At 48.6% G+C, this 15,256-nt stretch overlaps 1 protein-coding gene across 1 annotated transcript in view; it reads right to left on the reverse strand.

The window, feature by feature from the left end:
• MAP3K2 (mitogen-activated protein kinase kinase kinase 2) overlaps positions 1-15,256 on the reverse strand; it is a 1,280,649-nt gene that overhangs the window by 1,207,617 nt on the left and 57,776 nt on the right. The gene's annotated exons all lie outside the window — the stretch shown is intronic.

Raw genomic sequence — 15,256 nt, forward strand, 5'->3', positions numbered from 1 at the left:
GTTAAAATGCCGTCTGTGTTCTTCGGATTAATCCGTCAGCTTCTGCATCCGCATCCCATTGCGAGCTAAACATACTCCATAGCACAAACCTCTCAAGCACATCGTAGACTCCAACTTTCCACAATGTTTTCTCTGTGTTTCCATTGTTTCACGTATGTGTTCATCATTAGTTTTCACATGGTGCAGAATGAATGGGTAAATTGACAAATTAGAATAAAGAACGGCTACTGGGACACATTTCTGTTATGTTTTCTACAAAAATACATTCTGCGAATGTCATCGTTTCCAGATACCAATTGATGGCTTCTTCAGCCGGCTATTGCAGATAAACCTAAATGGATGGCTTTCTATCATGCTTTTGTGGGACGATCACCCCGGGCTGATATGCCGTTTACGGTGGTCTAGCAACATGCTGATATTTGAAGCCTTGCGATTCACTGCGCTTCTTATACCCAAAGGAACACTGTGTGTAACTCACGATAAAGATTTGTGGATTGAAACAAAGAAAGAAATTTCCAATTTGGTTGAATATGGAAATCAGAGGATGTTCTCAGAGCGTTTATCATTAAATAAAAGCACATTATAAATTACAGAGTGGTGCGGTTTCCTTTAAAAAAAGTGTTTTGTATTCAGAATTGGGATGCGCTGTGCTGGGAGAGCATGTGTGTTGATATTCCGGGTTCTGCGTCAATTGACGTCAAGACGTAGGTGATGACTGGGTGCGTTTGGCTACGCTGCACAGTAACGTCATGGAGATAGGCAGAGAATATCGCTGGGAATGGTAATGTCAGCTTCAGGGGCGTGGGATATGATTTAGTGCCGCAGGGGCACTTGAATTTAGGGCGATGGATAAACGGATAAGATTAGCACAAGATGGCCGTGCCCTGCTGCCTGATTTCACATGTGTAACAATGAGGAAAACTACGGTAAGATGCAAAGGAAATGTTTTTACAATCAATCTACTTATGCTTAAAACCACGTGCCCGAATACTCGGGACAATAATATTTTTGAGGGCACTATTCCTTTAATACAGTTCAGAGCAACCAAAGAATAGGTGGAGCCAGAGGCAGTAAGTAGCTCTAAGGGCTACATACAGGAATTGTAATGGACTATAAGTACAGATCAGAAGAAAGGGAAATGTAGTTTTCAAACAAAAAAAATTGAAATTAGAAAGTTTTGTTTGTTTTCTGTTAAAAGTGTTGAGACTGCTGAAGAGTAGATTAGTTGAAGCATAATGCTTGCCTCTGTGACTTTAATAGAAACAAGACTCCCTGCGCTGCGAGAAGAGGCAATCTTCATTGTTCCTGACCCCATTTGTAACCAAAGTGTCTTGGCTTTTTTTAGACCAGTGTACTTTGGGACTTTTTTCTTCAATGCACTTTATTTTACACAGTACCAAGTATGTACTCTCTCATTACAGGTTGGTGTACTCTTCCAAAGTGTCATGTTTCATGCTCCATGTGAATGTACCATCTTTGTATTTAGACTATCACAGAGCGTGGATAGTAAAAGGATGTGATGAATGGGTAAATCCCAAATTAATGTGTGTGAGAGCAAGCGCAATTGCAAAATAACATTTCTATTATGGATGACAACAGGCTGAATCACGGTCTCTTGGATGCGTCCAAGCTTTAAAAACAAATTTCGATTGCTTGTGAAGCCAATGGGCTAAACCAGTACGCATTTTCTGCAGGAAATTTGGCAGATGTAGTCACTGTGAACAAGGAATAGAAGCATACACTTTAATGCTCCAGAAGTAGTTGTTGGTAGTCAGAATCGGAGAAATTACACTTTTGCGGTCTTGAAAACTATCCACTTTTATGAAGTACAAAAATAGAAAAAAATGACCTTTTGGTTCAATTTGTGCGTGCATGATGTTCATCTCTACAACAGTGAACAATTCTTCACGGTGTCCCTCTTGTGTCAGTCTTCAACTCAGAAAGGAACACCCACTTGCTCATCCAGGGCATGGAGCAGTTAGTATGGAATCATATACATGTGTAGGGAGCAGATGTTTGATCTTTGGCTTGTGCATAGAATTGTCAGTCTCAATATTGCCAGTGTACAGACCGGCCCTTCATTCATTCATTTAAATTTGGCCCAGCCGCACAAAAGACATTCTGAAGATGCACCATTTCTAAGACGCATCAAGTACTAGCTAGACTGCTCAATTCTGGCCAACGACCCATATTCCCAGTTCATTAGCGCGAAGGATTTTGGTTTAGAGGCCACTCTACACGGTCATTGATATACTCCTGCACTGCTGGCTTATTTGTCTTGGTTATTACCAGGAGTTGCTTTCGGCTTGGCTGGGCCCCAAGCTTGCGGAGACACTAATTGAGTTTGGCTTTCTTTTTGTAGTAGAAGATTACGGAATACCACCATGCTTGGAAATTCTCTCTGAAGAGGTTTTGGAAGAGAAAATTGCTCCTGTTGCATGGCCTCCGTAAAGCTGAGATGACAATTCGTTTAGGCTCCACTCCCGATATTTATACACATCTTCAAAGTGCATCACAAGACAATCCATTTGTTTCATGGACCCAAGATGCTGACACAGATTGGTTACTCACAGGATACAAACGCCATTCAGGAGGCAAAACCTTTGACCAAGGTGGGAAAAATGAAGTTCCAAGCCACTAACCAGCCATACAAAGTCCCTCGTCACATCTGTTCTACATATGCACAAAGCACACCATTTCTTACTTAGTCAAGAGTCAAATATCACTACCAAAATGCTAATTAGGCGTGCAAATGTTGCACCTTGCTTTCAGTATGTTAAATCCGTCACCATCTGCTGTGGCTGCTCACAGAGTATATCTGACATATAATACAGTTTAGGGATTCTGCCTCACTGCCTTTGTGGCATACTCCAAAAGGGGAAAGAATTTGGATAACTTAATTAATCGCACTCTCGTGTCGATGAGACCAATGAGCGGGAGACACTATAGCATATACAAATTTAAGTGTCATATTGTTAACTTTGATAACTCAGTGTTTGGGTAGTCCAATCTTCTACTTTAACTTGGAGAAGTATTTCTGGCTTTAAAATGGTGACTAAAGAGGGGCGTGGCTTGGAGCACCGATAGAACGGTCGACTCTGAGAGCCTCCGTGGGATCCCGAGCCCGAATGGCATTAACTGATGGCAAATTGAGTCGCGGACTCCCCTGTTCGGGGGCATCTACGGCGGAACCCTAGGTGAGCAATCTGTGCCGCATCCTGAGTGAAAACAGAGCAGACAAGCCGGCTAATTGCCTCGATGCACTCCAACGGCCGTCAGCAGGTTGGCGGCACCCGCCGGGCCTGTTGGGGGAGGGGAGGCGTCATGCCCCACGCTCCGCTAACAGCGTTAACATAACGTACAACTGCGAAAGCGGGCCCGACATCTCCCCATGGCAATAGTTGAAGTTGTGGAGGTGCCCTGGACGTCCCACCAGCCTGTTCGCTAAGGAACCAGACGTACGGAAGCCAACAGTGGGAAAGTGGCAGCCAGCCCTTCTATAGCCCAGCAGCCAGCTGCCAGCTCCGGAGCTGAACTCGCTGACTCCAGGGAGAGCCTGGAGACAGAGGGAAGCGAGACAAGACCCCCAGCAACAGTGTATGCCTCTCCCTCCTCCACAGCGCGCCCACACAAACACATCCGAGGGTGAGGAGAGGGCAAACACGCGCCTGCGTCTCCACCCCCACACAGACAGTTGGGCAAAGAGCATCGGCCCAGAGGAAACTAGCGCCCCGAGCCAAGCGACAGCTACTCTAGCTCCACATAAGCTACCTACAAGCTCCTAGAGGCAAACAAGTCCTGGCTCCACCAGCCACCCAGGTCACAAATAAAGGACCCGCCACGAGTCAGACATCGGCCGCATCTCAGGTACTCCGGGGGGGACCAGCACCCGTTATAACCAGCAACAGCTCCCCTGCGCCCATACAGGACCCCTGCAGCACTCAATACCCAACAAGCCCTGCACACTCCATCCACTAGCTGCCCGAGCCTCCAGTGAAGGTCCTGCCACAAGCCAGACAAGACCCAGCTCGAGCACCCCCAGAAGCAGGAGGTGAGCTACCACACGCACCCCGCACCCCACAAGCAAGTGAGAAAATCCAGGTACTCAACAGAAGTGCAGAACAAAAACCCAAACAGCAGCTCACCCCTACCCCGTGGCTAAGGAGACAACACCCAGGTCAGGCATCCAGAAAGGCAGAAGAGCCTAGAGATATCACGAGGAGTAGGAAAAGAACCAGGCTAGCCCCAAGGCCCTACCCCCTCTCCCCCGAGAACTTCAGCGGACAACAAGGAAGCAGATTCCACCTCGCCCCCTCCAGAAGAAAATGTCAAAACACCACAAGCCCTCAAAGTCAACAGACATAGCCACCATGCTGCTATCACAGGAAAGGGGCAAAAAAACAGGACCTCGGAAGCGCCAAAACGCACTCCGCATGGAGACTTGCAGGCCCATGGGCCACAAAAGAAGATATCCAGTCTCTATTAACAGACATCAAGTCCGAATTCCGGAACTGCATGGCAGAGATGAGCAACAAGGTGGAGGGCCTAAATAATCGGATGGGGGAATTTGAACACAGAATTAGCAAAACCGAACACCAAACCCTACACCACACGACCCAGCTGACTGAACTAAGAAGGAAACTCCAGGCCATAGAAGGGAAAAACAAGGAAGTGACACGCAAGCAGGAAGATCTGGAAAACAGGGAATGCAGGAACAATGTGCGGATCAGAGGGGTTCCAGCCACTATCTCGGACAAAGCCCTACAGCCCTTTGTAAGAGTCTTCTTCCAGACCCTCCTCCCGGACTGTGACAGAGCAATGCTGCTGCTGGACCAAACCCACAGGCTGAGAAGCCACAGAGGAGCCGCCGCAACCAAGCCGGCAGAGGTAATCACCCGGGTTCATTTTTTTCTCAAGCAAGCAAGAGATCATGTCAGCCAGCCGAACACAAGGAGAGCTGACATTTCAGGGGACTGCACTGCAGGTATACCAGGATTTGGCACCAGCAACAGTCCAGAGACGCAGAGCCCTCAGACCACTCGCGTCCTTCAAGACCACAAAATAAAGTACTGCTGGATATTCCTGGCAGCCCTACGATTCACATACAAAAGGCCACTCCCGGGAAGATCCCTCGAGGAGGCAGGCAGTATTATTTGGGGGGGGTATCATCCACCCCAGATGAAGATCTGAGAAGCCACTCCCCAACTGAAGATGGGGGAGAAGCCAAGAAACCCCAACGGTAATCTTGGACTCGGCTCATGAAGGGGAAATCCATATACTCCCTGAAGAAAACATAACAGGGCCCGACTAAGCACTAGCACAACCGTTCCACTGGGACCCACCGTGCAGGCGATCAGCCTGACTCACATTCACACACCACATCGGGAGCTCAGGACTTCCACGGTTCACCCCAGCCACAAGAGAGAAGTCTCTCATGGGCCCAAAGGCCCCAAGGCCCAGTTTGAACCTAGTTTTGGGTTTTCCTGCAGTTGGTTTTCCCCACTGGGAAAGGTTTTGCCAGTTCACAAAAGTTAAAACTCTGGACGCAGCGGCCAAGCACTAACCCCAAAACACTGCATGGCAGATGACAGTGGTCAAGTCACCCCCCCCCCCGCCCTCGGAAGCTGAGGCGCCTCCTCAGGAAGACTTTCCGCCACATCAAAAACTTTGTGACCCTGAACGTCAAAGGCCTCAACTCACCTAGTAAGCGGAAAGCCACTCTTCGACGCCTAAGCGACCTAAACAGCTCATTGGTCTTCCTTCAAGAAATGCACCTGACAGAGAACGATTTCCCCAAGTCTATGGGCAAGATCTTTCCCAAAGCAATACATGGCAACAGGCGGCACAAAAAGGGCGCATGGCTGTAATGATTGCAAGAGGGGTCCCGTTCGTGGAAAGAGAAACATTACTAAGCCAGGGATGGCCACTACATGGCGGGGAAAGGGGGTCTGTTTGGCCAACTATACACCCTGGTCCCAGTTTATGCCTCCAACGAAAACCAGGAAAGATTCTTTACCGAAGTTGAAGCCGCTCTGCTACCCTTCCTAGAGGGCCAAACAGTGATAGGAGACTTAATGGTGTTCCAGATCCGCTGATGGACAAGTCAGGTCCCCCCCACGGCAAGAGACAACAAAATAGCCATAGGGCTGCAACAGCTCTTCAAAGTGTTGCAAGTAGTGGACACTTGGAGAGTGCTAGCGCCAACAGCTAAAGACTACTCCCTTTTTCTCCCACATACACCGTACCTCATCCCAAATAGACCTACTTTTGGCCGGCCGGCAACTGCTCTCCTTCACAGACTAAGCATGCATAGGCACAAGGGTGCTGTCGGACCATGCTCCGGTAAGCCTGGCAGCACGCATCCACAACCCGGAGCCACCCCCAAGACCACAATGGTCCCTCTACGACCAGATCTTCCATGACATGGCTCTCTAAAAACTTTAGTCACAGCCATTCGGCATTACTACAAAGAAAACTCGACCGGCCCCACCTCAATTGCTACAAGATGGGAAGCAATGAAAGCGGTCATCAGGGGTGACCTGATAGCTCACACGTTGGCCTACAAAAAACGACGAGCCGCCCTATGGGAACAACTGGAGAAGGACTTAGCCAAAGCAGAGAGGAATCACAAAAAGGGGTGGTCCCACAAAGCCGTTCGGGCACTGCGAATCACCCGTAACAAACTAGAAGCACATTATGCGGAACAGACTGCCCAATCCCTATCCCAAACTAAGCAGAGCTACTACATACACGGCAACAAAGCCAACAAGTTCCTAGTTAGGAAATTGCCCAAAACCCGATGCCAGAATTAGATAACCGGCCTGAAAGATCCCAGGGGGGGGGGTGGGAAGGGGGAAATCGCCCAATACGTTGAAGCAACTAAATTACAACTAGCATCCGCACACCTAACCAACACCATGACGGCCACCCCACAGAATCCAAAGTTAAAAGAGCAATACATTGAGGAGGCTGCCCTCCAACACATTCTGGAGGCAGATAGGAGAGTCTTGGAGCTCCCCATCTCAAGGGAGGAAGTGGAACACGTGATGAAAGCCCTGAAACCCAGAGCCCCGGGCCAATACAGATTCTCGCCTACATTTTATAAACTCTTCAGCTCTCTCTTCACGGGCACCCTGACGGAGATCTTAAACTCCTTCCGAGAAACAGGCTCAGTGACCCAGTCAATGCAGAAATCCACTACCATCATGCTGCTCAAACCAGGAAAAGACCCAAGGGACTGCACCTCATACAGACCTATTTCGCTCCTCAACATTGATGCGGATATCTATGTCAGGGTGCTAGCAAATAGGCTAGCAAGGATTCTCCCTATACTTTTCAATGCGGACCAGACAGGCTTCATTGCGGGGAAAAGCACTAGAGACAACATCCGCCGAGCCCTGAATCTAGTGTATATAGAGACAGAAAACCACCAAGAACTGGCCATACTCACCATGGGCTCAACCAAGGCCTTTGATCGGGTCAATTGGTCTTTCATGGACCCAACACTGAAGGCATTTCAATTTGGCCCCAACTTCTGGACCATGGTACTAGCCAACTACGTGGCCCCCAAAACATATCTAAGAATAAATCAACCTAAATCAGCCCACATTCCACTCACGATCGGAACGAGACAAGGATGCCGCTCTCCCCGCTGATTTTTGCCCTAATCATGGAACTCTTTGCCCAGAGAGTCCGCAACAACAACGCCATTGAAGGAATATAGCTAAAAGGGTAACAGTACAAGGCGTCTTCGTACGCCGATGACGTGATGTTGCCGCTCATGAAAAGCCAGAGCTTGTTACCGGCAGCCTTGACCGAGCTGGAAGCCTCTGAACTAGTGACAGGCTTCTCCATCAACTAGACCAAGTCGGAGGAACTAGGAGTGAATCGAACAAAGGAGACGCTGCACCTCCTCCGCCCGATCTGCCCACTGAAATGGAGCACCACAACGACCAAATACCTGGGAGTACATATTGCGGCCGACCCAAAAAAAAAACATTTTTTTAAAAAGCGTTTTATGCAGCATACTTTCCCCACCTATTCAGCTACCTAAAGGCAGACCTCAAGAGATGGGAAACCCAGGAGATCTCACTCCTGGGAAGGGTGACAGCATGCAAGATGAACTTACTACCAAGATTCCTGTGCTTCTGTGCAGCGCTGCCAGTGGAAATCCCCCTAAAAGCCCTCCTTCAATTACAGAAAGAAGTTTTCCGATAAATATAGACGGAAAGCGCAGATCCCACAGAAAGTAATGACTGGAGCAGCTAAATGGGAGGAATGGGCGAACCTAACCTCCGCAACTATTACATGGTGGCCCAGCTGACAAACCCCCTGGCATGCACTGACCTCATGGAGCCCAAAATGGGTCAAGATCGAACAAGCCAGAAGCCTGATCCTGCTGAGCAACCTTCTATCCACCTCAACGGCAGCACGCAGGAAATGGCCAACAATTCTCTCATCGACCAGGGCCACCTTGATGATCTGGGATAGCGCACTACAAAAGAAAAAGATCCCCCCCCCTCCAAGAGGCTGGGCTCTCTTGCCCCAGTCATCCACAACCCAGACTTCACCCCGTGACTGCAAGCGGCGAACTTCCACTACTGGATCCAAGGAGGACTACAAACTCTCTCACAGCTATTCAAAGACTGATCCCCTCCACCCCCCACCCCCTAGACTTCTTGGAATGCAAGACCCGCTTTAACCTACCGGAAACTGATAGGTTCACTTCCGAACAACTGCGCCACTGGATCGCCCAGTCAGCAACCAAACAGAAAACCACCAGGGCACCCATTCCCCTGTAACTCATTATCGGCCCCAGGAGAGGTCACATCACTAAACTATACAAGTTATTGCAAGAGAATATGCTGGTCCCGAGACCGGCATGCATGGCCAAATGGGAAACTGACCTAGAGCACAACATCGAGGACCAGACATGGGTCGACATCTGTTCCAGAAACAACTCCGCCTCCAGATGCTTCACCAACAAAGATGGTGCGCTCAAACTACTCCATCGCTGGTACTACCCACTGGAACGTCAGCATCACTTTAAAAGCTTTTTGGATCCGAAATGCTGGAGGCAGTGCGGCACCCAAGGAACATACTTCCATATGTGGTGGGAATGCCCATGGGCACAATCCTTTTGGGAGCAGGTACTCCAGGCAATAGAAGCCATCACCCACTGCAGGCTGCCCCCGACACAAGAGGTGGTTCTTCTGGGCACCCCGCTCCCGGACTCCTATCCAAGATCTGGACCTGCCACAAAACTGATCACCCAGCTGTTACTAAGGGCCAAGATCTCACTCGCCCGCAGATGGAAATCCAAGCGAGACTCACCCTACGGCCCTAGGAGCAGTTGGAAGGGCCTGTGAGAAGGGAAGGACTCCGAGAAAAAGGGACCAAGTCGCCAGAACGACGGCATAATGGGTGGGGCGATGAGTGGAAACTATGGGGTTAAAAATAATATAATTGTCACTGCACAAATACAAAAACTGTAGTCTGCTGCCTCCAGATTTAAATAAAGTTGTTAAAAAAAATGGTAACTAAATACCGACACATTCTTTGACAAACATCCACTTTTACAACGTCTGGTTCATTTTTCAGAAATTCCTGGGTGATGAGATTCAGATAATATGCAAAACAGGTCACTAAGGAAGTATGTGCCATCAGTCAGTGCACGTACCAAGTTTCCATCATGATAGAAAACAAAAGACGCTCAAAGCCCTTTGTCCAAGCCATTCCATAACCTGTCACCAGTATGCTGTGTGACAAATACAAATATTTCATACAGTCTTCCCAAGGATAAGCCACCCCCTTTGAGACTAGGGAGGAGAGCCCACTATGCAATATCCTCCTTAGGGCTCAGAGCAGACGGGATCCCACTGGGGGTGCTCCCTCTGGGAACAAGGAACGCCCAAGTCAGGGTTCCATTTGCCCACCGCACCACACACTCGTGGTGCGGCATGGGTGTCAGAGGTCCACCTTTCCAATGCAGTTTTCTGTGTGCAGCTGCATGAATCACCGACCATTTTTGTGGACCATTGACGCTCCCAGAGTCTTTTCACAGTGCTATTGGCAGAAAAGAGGAGCTTTACCTTTCATTACACTGTTTAGCGGTGCACAGCGTGTGCTGCAGTGTGTTCTGTGGGAGAAGGAGCCTAGCTCATACCAGCGATTTACAAACGTCCCCGCTGGTGCTGTAACCGTGCAGTGGTCGCCTAGCTGTGTGCGCGAATTTAATAGGCCTATGTAAATACACAAGTAATATCAGGCTCGGCTGTCTAAAGAAAGGGAAAAGAAAAACAAAAATAATTTTGTGCTGAACCGATAGCCTTTATAAAGATTATAGTAGCGTTCCGGGGACTAAACCTAAATACATCAGAGGATTTTCTACAAGCTGTAACTGCCACCGCTCCCGTAGATCGTAGCCTTTATTACTAGCCTGTTCCGTTTATTTGTATCGGACTTTCCATTTGCTTTTACCTATTCTTCGTGCATTGATACACGGTCACATATATAAAAAGGAGAAAGGAGCTGAAGTTGTTCCATTTATGGACTGCAGCAAAGTGTGGGTACAACAGTAATTGGACATCAACGGCTTCTTTGGACCCTGGGTTACTTTTGGAGTTTATCACTAGCACTTTTAAAAGGAGTTTGAGAACTAGAGGCAGAGCCTTCTTCATTTGGGGTGGCTGTGGGCTTTTAACTTTGAACTCCCGTTCTATTAAATTGTGTTTATTAGTTTTTTTTTATTTTTTATTCAGGGGTGTCTGTGGGCCACTGGGCCTTTGAACCCTGGCTAACCATCTGCAAAGCAGGTCAGAGTATAATTCTAGAGAATCCTCCCAAGTACAAAGTTATTGTTCTCCATCTGTGTGGGATTAAGCGTATGGGCCCACAAAGCCAGGCTTTTCTTGAGACCAATTAAGTATTGGTTGGCCGGGTTCTGCTTGAATACCTGGTTTTGGAGCCGGGTGTGTTTATATAGTTGCCTTCATATACCAAACTTTGCACCATAAAGAAGGGCCCCTTTTAAGTGGCTAGTGGTTGGTGTGAGTGGACCATAATAATGAGTATGGGTTGTATCGTAGATCCTTTGATAACGGACCAAAGAAACGAAAGTGCCACAGAACCACAGGTAAAACGAGAGGGTTCAAATCTGGAACAAATAATAGTTCCCCTCCTACTTTGGCCTCGGCCAGAGCGCCTGTGGTAGAGACTGTTGAACCTTGTTAAGATCCCGCTTTTGGTCTAAGAACCTGTGTGGATGTTGAAGCCCTGGAGTACGTTCCACCTCTGCAAATTAAACAAGGGGATACTGTTTTGGGGGTTATAGGTGACATGAATCAAGTCCTGTCCAACATCGAAGGCAACAAAGGTAGCAGGCGCCCCTCTCTCGGAAGAACAAGGCATGATAACCTGTTCAGTGGTTGTTAACCACATTGAGAGTTCGCAGCCATCTGCTTTTTGCTCACTGCACCTTTCACAGATGTGAAATATCCATTTGCATATCAGTCTTTGTCCCGCCCACATGGGCAGTCCAGCACCGACATGCTATGGCAATTCCTCTCTGAACAAGAGTACCAACAGCAACCCCATACACGTGTTTCAGCCTCGTTGGGCATCATCAGTGAGGTGAAGCTGAGCCTCTCTAAGCACAGTGAGTCCACGTCTGGTTGCCCCCAGGAATATAGGAACTATTGTCTCTGATAGTATGTTAAATGAGGATGACTTGCATGAGGATGACTTGGTTTCCGATGTCTCAATTTTGGCGTCAGCCATCTCACATGAGTTGACCAAACTAGTCCGGCTCTCATTGGACTTTAAAACCAATCAATGGTCCATTCCAGAATCCCCTGCTCGCAAGGTTGGCCTCACAGAAATAATGTTGCACCAGCATATTGGTAAAGTCCTGCTAATTGCAGAGGCCCGTACTACAGTACATTCGCCCATTAGGTCAGAACTACAGGGATATAATTGGGCTGCAGAAACTGCTCAAGGTAGCAAAGCTCAGGGTGGAGAACACAAGGAACAGGCCTCTGGGGGTGGGGGGACAGAGGGGGAAAGCTGGTAGGGTGGAGGATTCAACAACAGTTGTTGATGAGCGGTCTTTCCTAACCCTAGACCGGCTTCTCGACTCAATGGATAGAGGGTATGCTTCCCTCAATTTTGAAATTCGAGATCTTAGACAGACCTTGACAGTAGAGAAGGAGCACTTTCTGGAAGGGTACGTAATTGCCATCACTAACCAGAACGCAATACTCAATAAAAGGGAAAAAACATCTCAGGAAACCAAAATCTGGGTGGGCCCGGAATTAGAAATAGGGGCAGAAGCGTACCTGGCCAATCAGATAGCTGTAAAAACTAGCCAGCCCCAGCAATGTAACCCCCTATTTGAGGCCCTGTTACCACCAGTCTCCATGTTGGGGCTGCCCCCTGAGCAGGGAGATGCTATGGTATGTAGCAGTCCAAAAGTGAAACATCCACTATTAAGTGGCCCTAGTGTTAGGAAAGATTTCATAATTGTATGTAATTTTTCCTCCATGTGTGAACCCCCAAACATTTTGCTGCTGTTTAGACACCATTGACTGACTTTGCCAGAGAAGCACAGCCTTCAGCTGCACTCTTCTGGGCTTTCGCTCACTTTTTATGGGGAAACTGACATGCCCTTAAAACAGTCAGTCCTGGGAGACTGTTTCCTTTAGTCCTTTCATCATGATGCAGCTTTTGTGCAACATGTAACAAGTGTGCAATGTATCTTATCATACAGCACACTTGCGTCTATAGTCATTTCCAAAGGCCCTATATATTCTCGCTGGCCTTTTTATGAACTATGCAGATGGGTCATGGACAGGACTGGTGGCAGCTATCTTTTCGCATTATTTCTAACCCTTTCCTGCCATGTCAACCGCGTTTGGCACAAATAGGTGGCCTGGCTCCAAATTGGCCATGCCACGAGGTTCTTTGTCCTGTCCTTTGGCCATCTTGCCCTTCACCTTCCCCAGGTAGAGTCGACACGGGTCAGTTCTTATTTGGTCATGCACTTTCCCGCAAATCCCAATGCTTTTGCGGGCTTCTGCATGCCTTGTGTGTGCCTCCAGGATGTGGGCTGGAATGTCCGCCTCCAATACACATCCTGGGTGCCACAGAGTCTGGAGTGCCATAAATGCCTGGGATCACCGTGGTCCATGATTGGTCCACGTATGGAGTGTGTGTTTGTGATAAGATCTCCCATTGGGTCCTCTGTTTTGGCGCGAAGGGAACGTCGGATAAGAGGAGGCTGAAAATCCCACTACCACGTCGATCTCCTGAGTCCTCACTGAATAAAGGATAGGATCCAAGTATGCTGCAACTACGAAGCTGAGTCGAGGAACCGCTGGTGACCCGCTGGAATGTTTGGCACCCTCAGCCCGCTGTCGTCCCGTGGGACCCCTTTGCATCTGGTCGTCCTAGAAGGTCTGCGAAGAAGCTTCGCACCATTGGAATAGTGGGACCAACTATTCTCGGCATCTTCATCAAACCCTGCAAGTAAGCTTTCTCGGAAGTGTCCCTGGGCCAACTAGTGGCCTGCTTACCAAATTGCTTTGCTCGGTCACTGCCGCCGTTTCGAGGAGGCCCTCGAAACTTGGTATACTGCTAGCTCTGTGTCTCCGGCACCCTCACACCGAATTTCGCACACTTGGTGTTCCCAGGGCTGAAGTGAGACAAGTGCGCCAGGACCGGAGTAAACACGGTTACCGTGTTGCCCTGCCGCGGCAACGACCTATACAAGTTCGCTGCATTTGTGACCCTCTTGCCCCTGAAGCCTGCTGCAATGAAACTGGGCTGATTCCTCCACCTGGAGCGGAGAAATCGTCACTGTCCCGTTTGGGAATCATTGCTGTATCTTAGGAACTAAAAAGGTGCGGAGACGTCCTTTTTGCCGCATTCGAACCTGCCAGCAAAGTGGACTGAACTGGCGAAGTTTGGGTCTGCTTGCGTCGGGGACCGGTGAGTACTCCTTACCCCAACCAGTGGCCCCTAGCTCAAGAGCCCATTTTTATGCACGAGTGGCCCCTGGGGGCCCCTCTCCTTTCCACAGCTACTGCAAAATAGCGACTCCATCCCGCACTCTCAAACTGCCTCTGCCCTCAAGTGGAGGTCCTTCTTGAATAGTGGAAACTTGTTCTACATCGTCTCATCCACCTTCCCGAGCTGCTAGAGACCCTGTTCTGCCCATTGGAACAACCGTGTGCGTTTGCATTGCATGTACTATTGAGCACAAGGCTCCTCTCTTCTTAGGGCTTGGACTGCCTCTTAGTCAGGTGTACTGTCAATGTCGAACTGGGCCTAAAATCTGCACTGCCGGTTTCCTTCCAATCTAGGTTGTCGACATATGTTGTGCATTTAACCCTTTAGACCCCAATGGTCTTGTATATATATTGTATTGGTTTACTTAGCGTTACTGTTATTCTTTTACTATGGTCTATGTTACAAAGGCCTTGTAATAAATGTTTCTATATTTTTAATATAACACCTGTCTGGAGTAATTTGTAAGTGTCCTTGCTCTGTGTGCTCATTGAGGTCCTTCAGTCACCCTCACCCCTCCTGAGACCTAGTCTTGACCGCTTGCCATAGCTACCCTGATTGGTCTGGCTTGTCTAGAAGTTACCCTGTTCCAAGAAACTAGGTTGGCCTTCTGAACCTCTGCTCCTCCAGGTCAGAGTTCAGAAATCCTTAACACAGTGACCCCTCGATCAAGAAGCCCCCCCCACACCCCCCCTCCCCGGCACCAAAAACAAAAAACTGTAAGCTACCCCCAAAACAAAATAATAGGGGATCCCAAACGTTTCTGAGAAACCCAAGATGAGAGGTGGAGATAAGCAAATGGTAGCAGATAGGGCAGATCTTGAACAAAGGAAATGGGATTTCTTTAAGTCAAATAAAGCCAAGAGCCCTAAAGTACCACTTAGGAAGACAAAACAATGCAGGGAGTCGGGAATCCAGGTCACTGAGCCATTGGAGGACAGTCCTTTTGACTTAAGTAATATTTCAGTGCATCCATTAGACAGGGAGCCCCAGGAAGCTCCAGGGGGTGGGGGGGAGAGCATGTGAATGAGGGAAAATTAGAGAAAACAACTGGGCTAGGGAGGGGGGGGGGAGGACAGGAGGGGTGCTGTGTTTTAAGGGACTTTATCCTGACACCACTTCTACGGCCTACTAACCCAAAGTTAGTGGAGTGGGGAAAACCCAATGTGTGCCTAAAGATGGGGGAAGTAAA

The sequence above is a fragment of the Ambystoma mexicanum genome, chromosome 9 (genome assembly GCF_040938575.1).
Source record: "Ambystoma mexicanum isolate Mex_15411 chromosome 9, UKY_AmexF1_1, whole genome shotgun sequence".
Taxonomy (NCBI): domain Eukaryota; kingdom Metazoa; phylum Chordata; class Amphibia; order Caudata; family Ambystomatidae; genus Ambystoma; species Ambystoma mexicanum.